Source organism: Balaenoptera acutorostrata, chromosome 7, assembly GCF_949987535.1.
Source record: "Balaenoptera acutorostrata chromosome 7, mBalAcu1.1, whole genome shotgun sequence".
In the NCBI taxonomy this organism is placed as follows: Eukaryota; Metazoa; Chordata; class Mammalia; order Artiodactyla; family Balaenopteridae; genus Balaenoptera; species Balaenoptera acutorostrata.
Window position 1 is genome coordinate 30,371,810 of NC_080070.1, and position 18,277 is coordinate 30,390,086.

At 37.0% G+C, this 18,277-nt stretch overlaps 1 protein-coding gene and 1 long non-coding RNA gene across 3 annotated transcripts in view; one reads left to right on the plus strand and one right to left on the minus strand.

Annotated features, from left to right (window-relative positions):
• The window catches only part of CPED1 (cadherin like and PC-esterase domain containing 1), a 291,359-nt gene that overhangs the window by 56,725 nt on the left and 216,357 nt on the right, over positions 1 to 18,277 (minus strand). The gene's annotated exons all lie outside the window — the stretch shown is intronic.
• Positions 9,660 to 13,610, plus strand: LOC130708617 (uncharacterized). The gene is made up of 3 exons (XR_009008897.1): positions 9,660 to 9,794; positions 10,148 to 10,280; positions 11,716 to 13,610. It is a non-coding gene; the product is annotated as an uncharacterized LOC130708617 (long non-coding RNA).

Consider the following 18,277-nt stretch of genomic DNA (forward strand, 5'->3'; position numbering starts at 1 on the left):
ATACTTTTTTAAAAAAATACAAATTTAAGTAAAGAAAATATTTAGGGCTTCCCTGGTGGCGCAGTGGTTGAGAATCTGCCTGCTAATGCAGGGGACACGGGTTCGAGCCCTGGTCTGGGAAGATCCCACATGCCACGGAGCAACTGGGCCCGTGAGCCACAATTGCTGAGCCTGCGCGTCTGGAGCCTGTGCCCCGCAACGGGAGGGGCCGCGATAGAGAAAGGCCCGCGCACCGCGATGAAGAGCGGTCCCCGCACCGCGATGAAGAGTGGCCCCCGCTTGCCGCAACTGGAGAAAGCCCTCGCACGAACCGAAGACCCAATACAGACAAAAATAATAAACAAATAAATAAATAAATAAATAAAAGAAAATCCTTTAAAAAAAAAAAAAAAAAAGAAAATATTTAAAATCATAAAGTAAAAGAATAGAAAATCAGAAAAGGACTGATAGTTCCTTTGAAATTGTATTTGTTTCCTATGGCTGCTGTAACATAGTAGCACAAGCTAGGTGCTTTGAACAACAGAAATTTATTGTTTCACCGTTCTAGAGGCTGGAAGTCCAAATCAAGATATTGGCAGGTTTGGTTCCTTCTGAAGTCCATGAAGGGCTATGGGCCTGCAAAGTCATTTAATACTGTCCTGTGTTCACAGAGTTTACAGTTTATTAGAGGAAACATAACTACAAGGGAATTGAGTAAATATTCCAGGTAGAAGGAGGAGCATGAAACATTCTAGAACTGAGTGAAAACATGGCCAATCAAGTTCCAAGTGGGCAGTGTTTGGAGACCATGATAGGAAGTAAGTAGAGATCAGTAAAGTTATTTTGGAATCATGATTCTAATCCTTGGCTCATTCTAATGACACAAAATTTAGGATTGTGGCAATGAACTAAGCTTCTTTAATTTTTTTCTGTTTAAAGATTCTTATCAGATAAATCTCTAAACTCTATTCCCTTTTATAAAACTTATAAAATTTTTTACTAAGCAGCTGCCCTTTTAAGGGACAGTACAACATTAAACATCTTTACTGAGGAGTAGGGGACATTTTGACTTTAGTTTGTTCTAATAAAATATTTGCAGTGAACAAAGTTTACCTATATAATTGCCTTATTTTGAATTGTAATGAAACTAAGTAGCTAGCCAAGTCTTTCTGCACTTCGTGCAGAAGAGATCTCTAACAATATTGCTTTAAAAATTGATGTGTTTCAATGCTAGATGTTATCCTGTTTTAGTGAGAGTTTACAAATAAGTTTTCAATTTTAATTGTTTTTAAAAAACAATGGAGGGGCTTCCCTGGTGGCGCAGTGGTTGAGAATCTGCCTGCCAATGCAGGGGACACGGGTTCGAGCCCTGGTCTGGGAGGATCCCACATGTCGTGGAGCAACTAGGCCCGTGAGCCACAACTACTGAGCCTGCGCGTCTGGAGCCTGTGCTCCGCAACAAGAGAGGCCGCGATAGTGAGAGGCCCGCGCACCGTGATGAAGAGTGGCCCCCGCTTGCCGCAACTGGAGAAAGCCCTAGCACAGAAACGAAGACCCAACATAGCCAAAAATAAATAAATAAATGAATAAAATAAATTTAAAAAAAAACAACAATGGAACTTGGTGTTGGGGAGCAGAATTGTATATGCAGCTTGAGTTGCTATCTGTGTTTGGAGTTCATAGTCTTATTTAAAACACATTAGAATCCAAGTAGTGATGAACCACCATATAACACCATTGCGTGTGTTTGTTTCCTTAAAAAAATATCAGCTGAAATGTGGCTGTACATTATACTACCTAAGAATTTTTAGTCCCTTATGAATTGAACTCAGTTACAAAGGAAATTGAAACAAATTATAAGCAGATGAATTAGTTCTAGTCAAATAAGTTTATTAATACGACATCAACATTTGGAATACTTCTTTATACTTCTCATGCATTGCAAATCCCTGAACTGACAATATGCAGTTTTCTCTTTTTTAATCTAGGTGGTCTCCAAATTAACTAGGATGGGGCCAGTGTGATCCTGCTTGCTAGAGTCTGTTCTGAAAGGCACCCTGTATTCTTAATTTAGAAATACATCTGAGTCTCCAGGCTTTGTAGAATTTGGACTGGAAAATCTAGTTACATGGGGCCTGTGAAATGACTAATGCTTCCCACTTCCGGTGAGCTAGAAACTCCAAGGAAAGCAGCCTTTGTTGTGGTCTTTCAACACTTTTGGTTTTGGTTCCAGATGGAATCCAGAAGAGTAGATGTGAATGCAAATGAAAAAAAGAATGAATTTATATGTCTGAATATTTGAAAACGTTCAGTTCTTTTTGATTTGTGAACAAAGAAGTATGGAATTGGAGCTGAATGTACAATGATGGACTCTCTCATACTCTGCAGAAGCTGGATCAGTTTGGGAAGTGACAGAACAATAACAATAACAATGACAAAAAGAAAAACTTATTTCATATTCCGAAGGAGCAAATCGATTATTGGTAGACTGAAGAAAAATAGTAGTGAGTGGAGATAGGCAGTAGGCTACAGAGATATTTTAGAAGATGCATAGTTATCAATAATGTGACACCAAACATAACAAATGTTTGCCACATATAAAACAGCAAGCGGGTCTTCCAAGGATATATCGATCAGTCATAGTGAACATAACTGCTGTTATAAGTATCTCAACATGGACCGTCCCACTTATAAATAGTCTATAATAAAGCATATGAGGTTGTGATCTTTAAAAATGTAGCTCTGGTAGGAAATCTGAGTGGCACAAATAGAGTTGAATATTTTAATAAAATATGCAGTAACAGTAGCTTTGGGCACCATGTGGGCACTTCCTGACTACATTCATCTTGGTAACTGCTACACAAACACACTTACACCTACACACACTTATACATGCACACACAGGTGCACACATACTGCGATTCTTAGAATTGTGAGATTTTAAAACTTGGGGGGAGTATGTTAGGCTATAAAATAACTCTATCATTACATGTCGTAAGTTATAAATTCTGCCTCCTTTGAGGCTTTAATAGTAATTGTGTAGCGCTAAATAGTATTTTTAAAGATTACCCACTAATCAGCAACCTATACATCCGCAGTTAAGCTCAAAAGCATGCTAAATGTAGCTAAATTCTGTTTAGAATAAAATGCTGATACATTCAAAACTGAACATCCAAACTGCTATGATATTGTAAGATAAAAAGTTAATATTAATTTTTAGTATAAACATATCCTACCAATGCAAAAATTAGATACCTATGAAAATAATTGTGCTATGACAGGCAAGTCCGTTCTTTGTGTCGTCTTATATTTTAATACATGTTAATCAGACTTTTACAAAATACTCTAAAAATACTCTAGCAGCAGTCTAAAGGTCATCCCCCCTAAGATATTAATTAATTACACAGGGAAAATTGTAACGTTACAGTGGAGAAACCCAGCCTACACTACCCTCATCAAGTGATCATGAGAAACACATCATTTCTGCAGTATTCTTGCCACAAATGTTGAGCTTCATTTAATGAGAAGAAAACAAGATACAATTCCAGACTGAGAGGCATTCTACAAAATAACTGACCTGCATTCTTCTAAAGTATCAAGGTCATGTGGAAGTGTCACAGATTAGAGAAGACTAAGAAACATGATAGCTAAAAGCAATTTGGGATCCTGGAACAGAAAAAGAATATCATTGGAAAAACTAGTGAAATCCATATAAATTATCTGGTTAAGTAAATATACTGTACCAATATTAACTTCTTACTATTGATAGTATTGATAAAGTACCATCGTCATGTAAAATGTTAATATTAGGGGAAGCTGGGTAAGGATATTTGGGAACTTTCTGTAACTCTAGAATTAATATTAAAAGTTAAAAGATTAGTGTAATTTGACCGCCATGTTTTAGATTTTTCTTGAAGGGCAAAAATACACTGATGATAGAACGTTTTAATCATTCAAAGGCTTTTAAAAAGTTTTGTTGGAGGTTCTTTCATACAGCAGAGCAATGGCTCTGTGTAGTCACACCTAACTGGCATTCATGGATATCCCATAAAGTTTGATCTACAAGCGTTGTGCTCTTAAAAATTATGAGAACTGTGGGAGGACAGTCCACAGGCTAAAGAAATACCTATTGTATTTATGGACTAACTCTTCAGGAGATAACAATCTCCCGGTCAGTTGGCAAGGATCAAGGGAAATGCCATTTATAGAAAACTCAGGTAATGTCAAGCACCAGGGAAGGCATACCCTATACACTACTGCATTGAATCTTTACAACTGTTTGAAGTGAATATTATCCTCATTCAACAGATGAAGACATAAAGATTTGTAGAGCTTTGTGGAAGCTTTTCTAAAAATCAAGCACCTTAGTAAGTAGAGTAGCTAAAGTTGGAACCATGGGTCTATCTGACTTCAAACCCCTGCTTCATAGACTGAAAGACAAAATAAAATAAAACAAAACACACTGTACTCAGACATAAAGATCGTGTTTATGAAACATTTAGACCAATTAACTCTTCATCAGGGAAGACTCTTTTTTCATGGCTACAGATGGCATCCCTAAACATAACCAGCTGTACTTTAAATGCTTACAGTTGGTCAAAAGTGGGACTAGGCAAGACTGTGTATGATTCAGGCCAAATCTATTCCCTCTGGTGGAAGAAAAGCCTCCAAGTACCTTTCCAGCTTATGCTTTGTTACTCAAATACTTTTTTACTTTTCAGTACTAGCACATTAGGAAATTAATTATTAACTAAAGACTTCACATTGATTCCCACAGTAGACAATGAATACTTATCTATTACTGCCTATCATCAAGGAACATATTCGTTTTCATATGATTTTCAGAATCATCAGTACTCATTTGTCATGTGTTTTCAGTTCTCCAAAGAAGTTTATAGTTTATGACATTTATTCATTTGTTTTTCTTCAACTGATTCCTTTAACAAACATTCGTTCAGCATCTCCATGAGCCAGACACAGCCCCTGCCCTCATGAAGTTCTAGCAGAGAAAACAGATATGTAAACACACAATTGCTGTATAAAGTGCTAAACTGCTGTCATGAAAATTGTTCTGGACACACGGTTGGCACAAAGGAATGTGATCGACTCTGTTTTACAAAGGAGATTACAACTGGAAATATATTGGAGTTCACCAGGCAGATGGGGGCTGATGGGTTTCCAAGCAGTGGAAACAATGGAGGCAAGCAGGGGTGATGGCGGCTCAAAGCAGCTGATCTCCTGTGTCAATGCTTACACAAGAGTAGGCACCCTTTATATCTGAAGACAAATGCACCCTTATTTATAAATCGCTACTTTCCCCCCCACCCCCACCCTGCTGTGACTATTAGCTTGGGATTCAGTCCTTAGCCATAAAATCCAAAAGACAATCTGGAGCAGATTGGGAATGGCTTTTGTCTACTTGTGTTTGGGGACTGTGTAAAACATGTGGTGTTAGTTACAAAACTCTGAAGCAGTTTGCTCAGAACCTACCCCAGCCATATCAGTTCAAGCTTTGATAGTGTCAGTTATCAGCAAGCTTGCCCAGTGAGGACTTGGCATTTTCCTGTGGAAAATGTGCAGTCTTCCTTGGCATCCAACGCAGAATTAAGGGTTGCCCATTTTAATGAGGGAACTTAAGACTCCATGACCCCGTTATAAGAAGGTGTCCTGGAGAAATTTCAAGATATAAGATTGTCATTGAGTGTGTCTTAAATTCCCCAGGGGTTTTAAATTATCTCATTATTTCCCGAACTTGAATGCTGTTGCTGTGATTTGATCATTACTGGTAAGCGGTTGTTACAACTCGCTGTGTGGGATGAAATGACTCTTTCATTCAAAGCCAGGTCTGATGAGTGAGTCCTTATAGATCACATCTCTCTGTCTCCACAGCTTTAGCCTCTGGGATGAGTCTGCCCCAGGGTGCCTCCCTCCACTCAGCTGAAACCACTGGGTCTTCTCTCCTGGGCCACACGCTCAGCGGACCTGCCTTCTACCATTGCTTCTCAGTAATCCACAACCACGTGGCATTTCAAGCTGATCTCCACAATGTGTCACTTCTCTGCCTGAGTCAACAGCTGTTGCAGGATTCTGCCGTCACCAATCAGATATGCTTGCTTGGCCTAGCAGAGCTGAGTTATAGGGAATGTTGCTTTAAAGTCAGAGGCCTGGCTTTGTTCTAGAACTTTGCAGTTGTTACCCTGCCCAGATCTGCTACTTGGTTGTCCTCAGTGTTTTATCTTTAAAAGGCCATCTGTGTCTTAAGTCTCCACTGCATCGACTAACTTTGACAGGTCAAAACCAAAATGGACATAGCACTAGACATGGCTAATTCCCACTGATTCCCCCTTTCTTATGCCAGATATTCCTTGTAACTGGAGCTGGGATATAACTAAATGGTTTAATAGCTAAGGCTGATAATAGGCAAAAAAATAGTATCCAGGAGAATAAATTGTTCAATAGATTGGCCATTATTTTTTTTATCATTTCCTATGGTGTTTCATAAAGTTTCAAAACACTAATTCTACTCTAAAATTTTTATTGAAATAAAAATGATATAATAATTCAGAGAAGGGCTATACCTTCCCCCAAATGCGTTCCATGAAATACAGATTTCTGGGAGGTTAGTAAGTAGGTGTTAAGTCCAAAAATAATGGTGCAGACCAACTAAACGAATTTTTGGCAAAAAATTTTAAATAGATTTTGCTTATTTTCACTGTCAGTAGTAAGGTGTTCTACTAATAAATTTTTATTATTTAATAAAGCTGATTCTGAAAAGTGTCTAACAAGTTGTCATTGTTAATACTAGAGATAATTCAGCTATTTCAGAATTTTAATTTCCTGAGGAGAAAGTTATTTTTTATGAAATCTCTTCAACTATTTCTTAACGAACCCATGACCAGGAGAATCTATATAAATTTAGCTGTTCTGATGACTAGTTTGTGTCAAAAACACTAAACTAAGAAATCGTGTGAGATCACGTGTTCTATGATGGGGTCGTGAGCAAAAATCTCACGTGTGACAGCAAAGACTAAAACAAAAGGAAATACCGCAAAGCTATATGGAAACAATTAACAATATACCTTTTTTTAAATAGTAAATCCATTTACTATTTTTTAAAAATTATAAACAAAAGAAATATTCTGTGATGACAGACATCTGTCTGGCATAACTAAGAAATCATTCCTAGGAAAGAATAAGTTCTTGAGTTAGCTGCAAGTTTTCCTTTTTGAGTAAGTCACATATTATGTACATGATATAACCCTATTCTATGAATACATCCATTTCTTTGTTCGTAATTTTCCTGGGTATCAATAACAAAAGTCATTATTCAGACTGTACACTATGCTACTAAATTTAATTTTTAAAGTGGGATTTCTTTTCTAAAAAACATCAGTCACATTTCTTTGCTACATCAGATGCTATCCATTATTATGTCCCTGAAATTGGTATATACTAAAGAGTTAGCTTATGAAGTTTTGCTTGAATGCAGACTCCTGGAAAACAGAGTCATTGAGGCCATGGTGGCACGTAATAAGGGAATAGAGGGGTCTAGATCTAATATGCTTAGTAGTACAGTGCTTAAGGGTGAGTGCTATTGTGTGAGACTGCAGAATTCAGATTTCAGCTCCACCACCCTGTGACCCTGGGCAAATCAAACCCCTAGTTGGAGAAGCTTCCTCTTCTGTGAAAGCCTGCCTTACAAGACTGCTGAGAGGATTAAACAAATTAATACATGTAAACAATGAAGAACCATGTGTGATCCACAAAAAGGGCTCAATAAATGAGGCTATGATTAGAATTGAATAGCATGTGCCAATGGTCACATTACGTACATTATACAACATAGTTCATAACTCATAATTCACTATGAGTTAGACAGTGTTAGCTCCACTAAGAGAAATTCTAAACAAATAGCACTTACAGAGTTAAGTAATTTACATCATGTGTGGTCAGAATTTAGACACAAGTCTGTATAATTCTAAAACCCACACTCATTTCCTCATATCATTCTGGAATTTAAAATAAAAAAACCTGGGTTTATGTTAGCTCTGTAACATGGGAGAAATTATTTTCTCTGAGCCTCAGTTTTCTCACATTTAAAATGGGGATACCAATGTTTATTGCTCGTATAGACCTAGCATTGTTTCTATTCAAATAATAATGTGTGAGAAGGCACGGATCACTTGTAAATCACTACACAGTGCTTTTTTAAATTCTTGATGACCACTATCTAATCTATTACTCAGCAACTGGCTTACGATGAATATATAGGTGGCAGCAGTTAACTCAATTAAATACCTATATAATTTAAGTTTCCTTTAAGTTGGCTCAACATTTTCAGGTTCCCCCCCGCACCATCACCACATTGGGGAAATTTCTAACACATAGGAGAAAAAATTATTTTTTATTTGCAACTAAGTTTTATGAAAAACCAAGATAAAAAGTATATGTATTTTATTTTTAAAATAAAAACAAAAATCATTTATTCCTTGTAATGAGAATTAGACATTCAAACATTTTTCTCACATTTTAAGAACAATTTTGTAAGTATTGTAAATCAGTAAAAATTAGAAGGTGGTCTGATATTGTTGAGCAGTATTAAATGGTGAAAGTAGGCTGCAGGCTAGAGAAAACAATTATTGATGAAATTGTATCTTCCTGGATATACATAAGAACATGTAACCAAGGATGTTCCTTTCATTATGGAACAGGAGAGGGAAAAAACAATGTTTTAAAAACCTGCTTTTAAAGTTCACATGTAATACTATATCATATTGGCTTCAATAATTTAACCTATTAGCTAAGAATATTAATCTGCTTGAGGATTAAGAAATTATTGTGCTCCTTTTAGCTATTATTAATCTTAAACTCTTTTAAAATTACCTAATAAGTGTTAGCTTATTTAATTCTCAGTGAATTTAAATAGCAATATACAGTCAACCTTCCATAGCCACGGGTTCCCCATCCGTGGATTCAACCAACCACTGATCAAAAATATTCAGAAAAAAAAGATTCCAGAAAGTTCCAAAAAGCAAAACTTGAATTTGCCGTGGTATTTACATAGCATCTATACTGTATTTACAACTATTTACATAGTATTTACATTGTATTAAGTATTATAAGTAATCTAGAGATGATTTAAAGTATATGGGAAGATGTGTGTAGGTTGCACGCAAATACTACACCATTTTCTATAAGGCACTTGAGCATCTTTGAAGCAGATGCCAACGGATGACTGTATACGTAGTTAAATGAGTCCTTTCTAATGAGTTCAAAAACAACTGTAGTCATTTCCATATTAAAGAAATAGAATGCACTTTATGCAAAAATAATTAAAATTAAATAAAAATAGAAAGCTTCAAACCTCAAATGTGACTTAGAACATCCATGGGTCCTTTTCTAAAAATAGAGGAATAATACAGTTAGAAGTTCATGTTTTCTGAAGCTTTGCCTACTACGAGCAGCCACTGTCTATTTTAATACAACAGAGAAAGCCATTTGGCGTTCTTTTTAGAGGTTGTATACAAAGCATTAATGCAAGTGTTGAGGGAGGCTAGATCTTCAACTTACAGTCAAGAAATTATTCACCATTCATTTGCTCAGGGATGATCTGTTGAGCTCTAACCACGGAATACAGAGATGAATAAGATGAAAAAGCCCTCATTTTCAAGGAACACAGTGTCAAAAAGGAGCGGAGATTTGAAGGATGAATAGGAAGAGAAGAGGAAACAAATGTCTTCAAGAACAGAGAATAAACATGCAAGAGCTTAACAATTAGAGAGGTGTGGTGTATTTTAAGAACATCGAGGACACAGGTATGGCTCAACTTTAGGTTTTGTGGGTAGCAGGGACTGAAGTATGGAGTGATATAAACTATACTAAGGGATTTAGATTTTATCTTTCCTCTCCCTCATTTACTTACTTAGTATTTATTTATTTATAATATATCTCTGTTCATTATGAAACTGGAAAATAAAAAATAAATTAAAAAAAAGAAAATGTAAAGTACAGGTAACATTTTGGATTTTTCCATGCCTCTATACGTACATACTGGTCCACTTGTGTATTATACACATAGTATTTATTACACGTGCATCTATTTTACAAAAGTGAAATTAAACTGTTCACTATGTTTTGTCACCATTTTTTTTTTTTTTTATCTTGACAGTACATCATGGACATGATGGAAGAGTTTTAATGGTGATGGTGGTGGAGTGGGATCTTGCAACACAATTAGATCTGCATGTTACAAAAGAACTACAGAAGCCAGACTGCAGACTTCTGACTCTAGAGGCAGGAAGGTGGGTTAGGAGACTATTATAAATGTTCAGGGAAAGGGATCACAGGTTGAATTAGGATGCTGAGGAAGTGACCAGGATACAAAAGATGTGTAGGAGGTAGCTATAAACAGTGAAGGACAAGGGGGGAAAAGGATAACTTTTGGAAATCTTCGGGTTACTGGATGGACAAATGAGAAGGAAAGGGATGGTTTGTGTACAAAGCGAGGTGGAGGGAGAGGCGTTCAGTTTAGTCGTGGAACTGGAAATGCTTGTGAAATATGCAAATAGACTGTCCAATGGACAGTGGGATAAAAGGTTTAAATGTAGAATTCTGAGGAGAGGACAAATATGGTGATATGTATCAAAATACTGTTTCTCACAGTCAGAGTAATGTTTCTTTGACTAATCATTCACTGTGGGTTATGAGAAGTTGCACAAGTCCACCCAAGTGACGATTCGTCATCTTTCTAGAATGATTATGTTCTACAATTACTTGTTCAACTTTGTAAAAACCCACTAGCTCACTAGTGGGTACAGGCTCAGATCCAAATTTTTTGGCATAACAACCAAAATCCTTCACACTTGAAATCAATTTTTCTCACTTGAATGCCTTTTCCCATCATCATCCTGTATTCCATCCACGTGATCTACCTGCTCTTCCCCCTCACTGTCACCTCTGTATAGAAGTCCTAGGATGCTCTGGGGCCACACAAAATTGTTATGTCTTGTGAGAAATCTTTCTTGGCTCCCACTCCCCTTCCTGCCCAAAAGAGGTTGTTCTCTTTGCTGTAACGTCATAATACAACACATTTATCAGACATATCATACTCTATTGTAACTACTTATATATAGGTAGGTATATTTTTCTCAAAGATTGATATTTATGTATCTATATCTATTTTTATATATGTACATGTATACATATGTATATGATTTATGCATCTCTCTCTCTCCCCCATACATATGTATACCTATATATTTGCCCCAAGAACTAGACAACATAGACAGTATGCAGACAATAGTATCGACTGAATAAATATGGGTTTTAAGTCACTTTGGCCTTTGCTCAATATATGATTTGTAGTAAGCCATATATTTAATCAATATTAAATATCAATTCAATTCTCTTTCAGCTTCTTGGCATATAATGATATTCCCCTTGGTAATAAGAAAACCTGAAATTAGTGCTGTAGGAAAGAAGAATCAATACCTCTCAGTGATGTATATAAATTAATGGAGCACTTCCCTGTGCAAGTTTATGTCCATGTGTCTGAGACCTGAGCTGACCATGTGATCTGTATTTTTCTCTTTACTATATAATGTTGTAACAAACACCAGTGTCGATGAGGGTGTGGGGACACAGGTATGCTCATACATTGTTTATGAAAAGTAATTTGGCAGGGCATATTAAAGTTCAAAATTCTCACTTGTTTTCATCTATTAATTTCACTTCTAGGAATCTTTATGACAGAAATAAGGGTGCAAGGGAGATTGGTTCAAGATGGTGGAATAGAAGGACATGCGCTCACTCCTTCTTGTGAGACACCAGAATCACAACTAACTGCTGAACAATCATCGAGAGGAGGACACTGGAACTCACCAAAAAAGATACCCCACATCCAAAGACAAAGGAAAAGCCACAGTGAGACAGTAGGAGGGGTACAGTCACAATAAAATCAAATCCCATAACTGCTGGGTGGGTGACTCACAAACTGGAGAACACTTAAACCACAGAAGTCCACCCACTGGAGTGAAGGTTCTGAGCCCCACGTCAGGCTTCCCAACCAGGGGGTCCAGCAGCAGGAGGAGGAATTCCTAGAGAATCAGACTTTGAAGGCTAGCTGGATTTGATTACAGGACTTGGACAGGACTGGGGGAAACAGAGACTTCACTCTTGGAGGGCACACACAGGGTAGTGTGTGCATTGGGATCCAGGGGAAGGAGCAGTGATCCCACAGGAGACTGAACAAGACCTACCTGCTAGTGTTGGAGGGTCTCCTGCAGAGGCGGGGGGTGGCTGTGGCTCACCGTGAGGACAAGGACACTGGCAGCAGAAGTTCTGGGAAGTACTCCTTGGCATGAGCCCTCCCAGAGTCCGCCATTAGCACCACCAAAGAGCTGGGTAGGCTCCGGTGTTGGGTCGCTTCAGGCCAAACAACCAACAGGGAGGGAACCCAGCCCCACCCATCAGCAGACAAGCAGATTAAAGTTTTACTGAGCTCTGCTCACCAGAGCAACAGCTGGCTCTAGCTACCATCAGTCCCTCCCATCAGGAAACTTGCACAAGCCTCTTAGATAGCCTCATCCACCAGAGGGCTGACAGCAGAAGCAAGAAGAACTACAATCCTGCAGCCTGTGGAACAAAAACCACTTCCACAGAAAGATAGACAAGATGAAAAGGCAGAGGGCTATGTACCAGATGAAGGAACAAGATAAAGTGCCAGAAAAACAACTAAATGAAGAGGAGATAGGCAACCTTCCAGAAAAATAATTCAGAATAATGATAGTGAGGATGATCCAGGACCTCGGAAAAAGAATGGAGGCAAAGATGGAGAAGATGCAAGAAAGGTTTAGCAAAGACCTAGAAGAATTAAAGAACAAACACCTAGAAGAATTAAAGAACAAACAAAGAGAGATGAACAATGAAATGAAAAATACACTACAAGGAATCAGTAGCAGAATAACTGAGGCAGAAGAAGGGATAAGTGACCTGGAAGACAGAATGGTGGAATTCACTGCCGCAGAACAGAATAAAGAAAAAAGAATGAAAAGAAATGAAGACAGTCACAGAGACCTCTGGGACAACATTAAATGCAACAACATTCGCATGCTAGGGGTCCCAGAAGGAGAAGAGAGAGAGAAAGGACCAGAGAAAATATTTGAGGGGATTATAGTCGAAAACTTCCCTAACATGGGAAGGGAAATAGCGACCCAAGTCTAGGAAGTGCAGAGAGTCTCAGGCAGGATAAACCCAAGGAGAAACATGCCGAGACACACAGTAATCAAATTGGCAAAAATTAAAGACAAAGAAAAATTACTGAAAGCAACAAGGGAAAAGCGACAAATAATATACAAGGGAACTCCCATAAGGTTAACAGCTGATTTCTCAGCAGAAACTCTACAAGCCAGAAGGGAGTGGTATGATATATTTAAAGTGATGAAAGGGAAGAACCTACAACCAAGATTACTCTACCTGGCAAGGATCTCATTCAGATTTGACAGAGAAATCAAAACCTTTACATACAAGCAAAGGCTAAGAGAATTCAGCACCAACAAACCAGCTCTACAACAAATGCTAAAGGAACTTCTCTAGGCAGGAAACACAAGAGAAGGAAAAGACCTACAAAGACAAACCCATAACAATTAAGAAAATGGTAATAGGAACATACATACCGATAATTACCTTAAACGTGAATGGATTAAATGCTCCAACCAAACGACACAGGCTTGCTGAATGGATACAAAAACAAGACCCATATATAGCCTGTCTACAAGAGACCCACTTCAGACCTAGGGACAAATACAGACTGGAAGTGAGGGGATGGAAAAAGATATTCCATGCAAATGGAAATCAAAAGAAAGCTGGAGTGGCAATACTCATATCAGATAAAAAAGACTTTAAAATAAAGAATGTTACAAGAGACAAGGAAGGATACTATGTAATGATCAAGGGATCAATCCAAGAAGAAGATATAACAATTATAAATATATATGCACCCAACATAGGAGCACCTCAATACATAAGGCAACTGCCAACAGCTATAAAAGAGGAAATCGACAGTAACACAATAATAGTGGGGGACTTTAACACCTCACTTACACCAATGGACAGATCATCCAAACAGAAAATTAATAAGGAACCACAAGCTTTAAATGACTCAATAGACCAGATAGATTTAATTGATATTTATAGGACATTCCATCCAAAAACAACAGAATACACCTTCTTCTCAAGTGCACATGGAATAGTCTCCAGGATAGATCACATCTTGGGTCACAAATCAAGCCTCAGTAAATTTAAGAAAATTGAAATCATATCAAGCATCTTTTCTCACCACAACACTATGAGATTAGAAATCAATTACAGGGAAAAAATCCATAAAAAACACAAACACATGGAGGCGAAACAATATATTACTAAATAACCAAGAGATCACTGAAGAAATCAAAGAGGAAATCAAAAAATACCTAGAAACAAATTACAACGAAAACATGACGATCCAAATCCTATGGGATGCAGCAAAAGTAGTTCTAAGAGGGAAGGTTATAGCAATACAAGCCTACCTCAAGAAACAAGAAAAATGTCAAATAAACAATCTAACCTTACACCTAAAGGAACTAGAGAAAGAAGAACAAACAAAACCCAAAGTTAGTAGAAGGCAAGAAATCATAAAGATCAGAGCAGATATAAATGAAATAGAATCAAAGAAAACAATAGCAAAGATCAATAAACCTAAAAGGTGGTTCTTTGAGAAGATAAACAAAATTGATAAACCATTAACCAGGCTCATCAAGAAAAAGAGGGAGAGGACTGAAATCAATAAAATTAGAAAAAGGAGAAGTTACAACAGACACCGCAGAAATACAAAGCATACTAAGAGACTACTACAAACAACTCTACGCCAATAAAATGGACAACCTGGAAGAAATGGACAAATTCTTAGAAAGGTATAATCTTTCAAGACTGAACCAGGAAGAAATAGAAAATATGAACAGACCAATCACAAGTAATGAAATTGAAATTGGGAATGAAATTGGGTCATTTGTAGAGACGTGGATGGACCTAGAGACTGTCATACAGAGTGAAGTTAAGTCAGAAAAAGAAAAACAAATATCGTATATTAACACATATATGTGGAACCTAGAAAAATGGTACAGATGAACCGGTTTGCAGGGCAGAAATAGAGACTCAGATGTAGAGAACAAACATATGGACACCAAGGGGGGAAAGTGGTGGAGGGCTGCGGGGGGTGGTGGGATGAATTGGGAGATTGGGGTTGACATATATACACTAATATGTGTAAAATGGATAACTAATAAGAACCTGCTGTATAAAATAAATAAAATAAAATTTAAAAATTAAAAAAAAGATATAAGGGTGCAAGTATATAAAGATCTCTATGTAAAAGGATGAGCAATATTCATGATAGCAAAGCATAAGAAACCATTTGAATGTCTGTCAGTAAAGTACTAAGTAAGTCAATACAGTACCTTCACATAATAAAATATTATGCAGCCATTAAAAAAATGGAGGTAATTTTATATCACTGATCTGAAAAGATGTACATACATATTTAAGTTGGAGGAAAAAGAAAGTTTCAGACCACTATTTTAGCACTTTTCTTTTTTATTTAAAAAAATACATATATATGCAGAAGTGTATATAGATACGTCAGTATCAATGTGGTCAAAATCTGGAAGAATATTCTCCCAACTGTTAATAGTATTTACTATCAGAGTATAAGTGTGGGTGATCAGATGAGTGGAGAGCAGATTTTCATCTGATGTTTAACTGTTTTGTTTTTAAACTTTTTGAAAAAAAAATTAGTGGGATTATGAGTAAATTTTTCTTTTGATTTGTAGTAGTATTTCAACCAATAAAAAGAAAAAAGAATAAAAAAGAATAAAGCAAATTGGTATATACGGATCTAGAAAGATATCCATAATATTGCAAGGGAAAACATGTTACAAACAAAAGCTTACATCTCATTTTTTGCTAAATATGTATAATAGTTAAAAGGCTAGATGTATTTATACCAAACCGTGATGTTTGGGGCAGGGTTAGAAAAAGCATTCGTGATTTGTTGTATACATTTCATAACGTTTGAAATAAAAGCAATAAAAAATAGTAAAACAAATAACCATTAAGAAGAGGTCATCATGGTTTGTTTTATACCCGAGATATGTTCTTTAAAAGTTCTGTGCAAATTAAATTTCATTAAGGAAAATTATATTTTAATTAGATCAGTGGAGTTTTCAGTTATGCAAAATATCTTTCTCTAAAGCGAATATACCTTTTTTGTGATATTAATATTCACGACTCCCAGCTGCCCATTTTGGCCTATTTAAGGCTTGTCCTTTGGAGAAATAGAAGTCAGGGGTTCTTAATTATCTGTTTAAAACCTGTCAGAGAAAAATGTTATTATTTTGCTTTTATTAGCCCTCTCAGGGAAAGCTCCAAGCCCCACTTCTATGCATTCAGTCCCTCTTTTTTCTTTTGAGGGAGGGGATCTGTCCTTTTTCTTTTGAGGGAGGGGATCTGTTTTAGCACTGATGTAGCTCCCATTTCAACATGGAAGAAGGAAGGTTACTGCTGCCTGTACTCACATACAGAGAGCAGATGACTGGATTTGCCCCAGTTAAAAAATCCTGAGCCAGTAGCTGTCCAGCAGCTTTCCCGTTGGAGGGATGAGCTTTTCTTTCTCACAGGCATGAAGCTGATGCCCACATTTGGTCCAAAGTCAGCTTTTATCAGCCTGTTTAAGTTAACAAACTAAACGGTTAGGTAACTTTCAGCTTTCTACTTGCTAACTACCCGTGTTCCAAGGTGTCTTTTATCAACAGTTTCTGAATATTTAAAATACATTGAAACTGAATAGGTCACAGCACCTTAAGCCTTCAAAGACAGCAAAGTCATAACTCGAAACCAGGAATCACTACAGGTGAATGCTTTTGAGAGAGTCAAGATAAATAAGCAAAATGAACGATTTAAATTTTATTTCTTTATATAAAATCATATATAACTCCATTCTCTAGTTTGGGGCTACTAAAAAAGAAAATTAGCTCAGTGTTAACTGGAGCTCAGTTTTCAGAAAATAAAAATAAAAAACAAAATACCAGAAACCTCTGAAGGTGTGAAGGAAAGATTATATCCAAATATAATTCATAATAATCTGGATTATATCCATTTTATATCCTGAAAATAGACTTTATTAAATATCAATGGAAGCGTGTCCAGAAAATCTTTTCCTACAGTGTGAAAAGTGAATCAAGAATTCAGAATTACTTACAGGGTGAAAAATAAAAGAGGGGGTGAAATAATTAACTTACTCCAAATGGAAGTGTTGCTTCATTGACAGGTAAGTGGGATTTATAAAATCCCAAGTTATAAAAATTTATATGATTTCTCTATTTCTAATTTATAAACGTCAATATTTCTAATGGTCTCATAAAACATGGGAAGACTTTTTGTGTTTGACAACATATGAATTTTTTAAAAATCCTCAAAAAAAAAAGGAAAAATTATAGTAATTATTATACCTGTCAGTACAGTCACATCATTTTCTCAGTATTTAAAAATCACTGGAAATCTTCATCCACAAAATAAACCTCACTTTCCAGAGTGGAAATTATTTCAGCCTTTTCTGAATCAATAATGAAAAGGAACTGCATTTCAGAAAAGAAAACCAATGTTTTATGAAGGTAGCCTGCAGCCCCCATTTGAATCATCAAGATTAGGCAATGACCCTTTTTTGGTTATATTTACCTGACCATTTTCTGCAAGAAAGGAGCACTGATAGCTATATAAAGCTCCGACACATGTTGCACAGAAAGGACTATATAATCTGCTATTATTTCTGCCTGTAAATGACTACATGTCTCGCACTAGCCTGGGGCTGAATGGGCTGCCAGGAAACTTGACCTGCATCACGGGCTTAATGAAGCTGTAAATTTCTGTTTATAGTTCTTTCCACTTTTAACTAGTATTGTATCCGGGGGAAATGAGATAATGTGCCTCTCCTTTTTAGATCATCTGGGCTACTGACCAGTCCTCTGAGAAGGGGCAAGCAGCACAGCCTGGGCACCACTTGGGCACTGTGACCTGCTCTGCCCATCGCTCTGGAGGACCAACCAGACCCCCCCCCCCCCCAGGTCGGGCACCTGGGGGTCATCACCAACAGGAGCAGGGGCTGAGATCTGGCTCCCTGTAGATGTGTGCTGATGGGCAGACTTTGGAATATATCTGTATAGAATTTCCTTCTGCCTTTTCCCAGATGAAACTGAACAGGGCTGGGCTC